Source organism: Haplochromis burtoni, unplaced genomic scaffold, assembly GCF_018398535.1.
Source record: "Haplochromis burtoni strain Fernald_Lab_line unplaced genomic scaffold, NCSU_Asbu1 Contig_98, whole genome shotgun sequence".
In the NCBI taxonomy this organism is placed as follows: domain Eukaryota; kingdom Metazoa; phylum Chordata; class Actinopteri; order Cichliformes; family Cichlidae; genus Haplochromis; species Haplochromis burtoni.
The window spans coordinates 903,727-908,153 of record NW_024582459.1 but is presented as its reverse complement, the minus strand read 5'-3'; the positions used below and the strand labels follow the sequence as shown (position 1 = coordinate 908,153).

Genomic DNA, 4,427 nt, shown 5'->3' with positions numbered 1-4,427 from the left:
TTTTTCAAGTCAAGTCTAAAGTCATAAAATTAATGACTCGAGTCTGACTCGAGTCCAAGTCATGTGACTCGAGTCCACACCTCTGTTAGTTTCCATAAATGTTTGTTATACGTAAAGGGGTGTGCAACCAACGCAGTCTTCCAATGAAGCAAAGAGCATATAGCTGATAGATGATGCTTTGCATAGGTCAGATGCTAACTGTTTGAAAAGTGGACCAGAACAGAGGAGGGAGTGAGAGTAACGTTCATAACAAAAATGACGAAAAATGAAAAATATTCTAGAATATTCTATTATATTGTTCTAATAGAAGGATAAAATTTATTAATCCCAGAGGGAAATTAAGTGGTCATAGCAATTTCAAAGCAATTGTATAAAGTGAATTGTAGAAATAGAGATATAGGTAGGTAAATACAGAGATATAAATATAATACAAATATGAAAGGACACAAGTATTACCCTAATGTTCCTTGGATATTAAAAGATGTTATAAGTGCACAGGTGTGCAAGTGTACATTGTGGCGTACAGAAGTGACAGAGTCCTCTTCAGTAATGTGGGTCTCACCCAGGTGGATGAGTTAAATAGTCTGATAGCAGCAGTAGGAAACGACCTCCTGTCTTGTTCCCTCAGGCAGTGAGGTCGAGGGAATCTGTTTCTGAAAATGGTCTTCAGATTGTCCAGTATCTTGTGGAGGGTCGGAAATCGTCTTCGATTGGCAGTTTTCCACAATTCCATGATATAAACAGAACCAGAAACTCAGATGGCGGCTGCAGTACAAAGACACTTTTCATTGTTTTTAACATTTGTTTTTTTTCGTTCTTCTTCGTTCTTCTCTGCAGCTGACAAGGACCAACAACATCAAAAGCAAGATTAGCCCACAGACAGGTTGTTGGTGATACTTTCCCCTAGTGACAGTAAACAGCTGCAACATATAGACAGTAGCCTAATTAAAAGCGGGTCTTTACTCTCCTTTGTCACTATGTACTTACGTAAGATGGAGTTATTGTGAATTCAGTCTTTTTTAAATGCTGTGAGGGAACAACATTAAATTTGAAGAAAAAAAAAACCCCAAAAAACCCCCAACATCTATTTTGAGTCAAAGATGAACTGATTTAATTTTGGTAGTCAAAGGTCAAGGTTACTGTGACCTCTCAAAATTAATTGTTTTCCCCATAACTCAAGAATTCATACATTCAGTTTTGACCGAATTTCACACCACTGTGTAATAGGATAACGTGATGAACTGGTAACATTTTATAAGCAAAAGGTCATTGGCCTACATTGCTTTGATATGATTGTGTTCTGCAAAAATACCTGTCTAGTTATAATTCAACACCATGAGTCACAGAACTGAAGGTGAGATGGTGACTATATTTCAGTTTTGATGCTCATTTAGTGACACTACTTTGGGTGCACTCCTATGTAATGTCTTCACTGCATACGTTATTCTGAAGAGTCAATGTAATGAGAACATACCACATATAGTGCTTTATAGACATACTGCTTTGTTAGCACCGTCTGTTTTAAAGAGGTGCTGTGTGTCACTCGTTTTCTGAAAGTACTTGATAGAAAATTAGGAATGTAAATGACAAAAAACTCTAATACACTGATCCCCTTTGTACATGTTTAGTACTGCAGTTTGTTCTACAGTGTCTTACTCTTGTGAGTCAATGCATTTTTAATGTGGACTTATTTTCAACTGAATAATTTAGTGCTTGGTCAGCAACAGGGGTGATCCAGAATCCATCTGATGGGGTAGAAAGAGCATGAGGGGAAAATCCAGATGCAGAAGTTTGAATGGGCCTGAAAATGCATACTGGAGCACAGCGTACATGGGTCATTATGTTCAGAGACGAGTCCAGATTAGGGCAAAAATGTGGAGAAGATGCAGGGATTGCTATACTAACTGTTTTCTTTACCATAGAGTAAAGATTTTGATAGGGGCATTGTGATGGTGTGGGGGGGTCATCTCTTACACTGGAAAAACAAGGGTTTTCAACATTGGAAGTACTCTCAATGCAAAGAGAGATCCACATGATATTCTGTAACTGGTAGCAATCTAATATCTCCACAGTCCGGGACTGAACTTCATCCTCCAAGATGACAACGCTCTCCTCCACAGAGTGGGCTTTATCAGAGGCTACCTCGAGAATTTGTGAGTCAAGAGGATAGAAAGGCCTCTCTACAGTCATGACCTCAACTTCATTGAACAATTGTGGGATCAGCTTAGGTGTGCTGTTCATGCCAGACTGACCAACATGACCACATTGGCTGACTTGCACCAAATGCTGGTTGAAGAATGGGATGCCTTCCCACAGCAATGTGTAACCAAGCTGGTGACCAGCATGAGAAGGAGGTGCCAGGCTGTGTATTGTTCTTTCACTACCGAGGCCCCAGTGAATAAACTGGTTTCTTCAGACTTAAACCATTAATATCAATAAATGACACTAAAAAAGAATCAATTGCAGAATAAGCTGTTTGGCATTGGGAGAGAAGATTTGGCAGGTTTTTCATGGGTGCAATGGGGAAATGAGCAGGCTTTTTCAACAGTACAAGATTTATTGTTACAACAAGGAATGATCAACCAAACACAAATTTTCAAAGTTTTTAATGCCCATATTATTTGTTATGAAGAACCATGTCATACTCATATAACACTGAGAGAGAAAGAAAATATAGTGGACCTCTATGACACAGGTAAACAAGTTATATCAGGGTTTGGATTTGCATACTTTTCAAAATCATCATTTTTAGATTAGGTTTGTTAACTGTGAGCTAAATGGGGGGAATCAACAAAGTTTTCTCATTTCTCTTTCCTAGCTCCCTTCATATCATACAGACAAGAGTGTGTTCGTTTGTTTTATTGCATTAGAGCATTATGTAAATATGTATATTGCCAGTCTCTTGAGGGAGGCTGCACTGATGGGGCTGAATAGAGCATCCGGAGAGGGCAATTTAACAGGCAGCGATGAATGCCCTGTAACATATGTCATCTTGTCACACACACAAGTTGACGTCAACATCATGATGCACAAGAGCGGGTAGGCCCATCTGCGGCAGGGGTAGACCCGGGCATCCGGAGCGCTTCGTCTCTTTCATTTACCACGGCTGGGCGCTGAGTACGAACGCAGGGTTTGTGAATGGCCTGTTGTTAATGAGGCCTCATTCGGTGCAAGGAGACACCCAGGGCTACCGCTTAGTGGCATGCCCTCGGCCGACATGAATAACAAAAGCAGAGTGGGATCATTAGGCCCCCGGATGCCCGAGGGGTCCGGCACTTTAATCACGTTTGCGTAATGAATGCAGCTGCTTTGAATCACTGCTTATTCATAATGTCCACAGATGCGGTTGTAATGCAGCGTTAATGTTGCTGCTGATCTGCCAGAAGTCGTGGGTCTGTGTGTTCACAGACAGGGGCCACTCTGTTGGTTGGATAGTGTAACAATGGTATGACAAGCCTAGGGTCACGTTAGATTGATCAACACCCAGAGATTTCTTCCTTTGCCCTCATGAGTATGGACAATGCAAATTCAAATGTTGGCATATGGCTTAGGGTCACAGAATGAGGGTTACTTCACATATTATGCAATAAGATGGCTTCTACATTTGCGTTTTCTTGTATTTTCAATGGGCATAATCTCAGAAGAATCCCTTTCTCCAGTTTTCACATAGTTTCCAAGTCTCTGACTTTCTGCTGAGAGTGCAAAGTCTGTTTGAAGTGATCCTGCAACTTGAAAGTATGATGAATTGTGCCAGACTCCAACAGTTAATGATCAAACAGTTTGTTTTTCCATTCACTAAAGAAATGAATGGCACATCACAGGCTCCTCAATATTTATCTGACCTGCTGAAACCACATACATCTTCTCGGGCTTTAAGGTCATTAGATCAGAGACTGCTGGTGGTACCACGCACTCGTTTTAAAGCTCGTGGTGATCGGGCCTTTCAGACTGTGGCACCACGGTTGTGGAATTCTGTCCCACTGTGTCTTCGCTGCACGGACTCCATTGATTCTTTTAAGAAACGGCTGAAGACATTTTTATTTAGAAAAGCATTTGATTAATTTCTTCTTATGCTGTTTTTATAGTTTTATTGTTTTACATTGTTTTATTTAATGTTATATTTTTTTCTATATTCCCATTTTCTGTGTTGTAAAGCACTTTGTGATTATTATCTGTAAAAGGGCTATATAAATAAATTTTACTTACTTACTTACCAAACTATAGCTCGAGAAAATTGCTGAAATTTCTATCCTTAGGTGGAGAATTGATAACATGGTTTGTTTGCTTTTATGGAACCTCGCAAAACCTTTGTGATCACATCCTAATGAGTGACCTTTTCCCATTTGTCCTCTTCAGAGACTCATTTATGCCAGCACCAAGCTTTTCCCTCAGCTGTGGTCGCAAACAGCGTGTCACTCTCATCTTTT

At 40.1% G+C, this 4,427-nt stretch overlaps 1 long non-coding RNA gene across 1 annotated transcript in view; it reads left to right on the top strand.

Annotated features, from left to right (window-relative positions):
* LOC102293855 overlaps positions 1–4,126 on the top strand; it is a 16,390-nt gene extending 12,264 nt beyond the window's left edge. The window contains exon 4 of the long non-coding RNA XR_316095.3: positions 2,073–4,126. This is a non-coding gene — a long non-coding RNA (uncharacterized LOC102293855). The remainder of the gene's footprint in view (positions 1–2,072) is intronic.
* Positions 4,127–4,427: the final 301 nt, after the last annotated feature.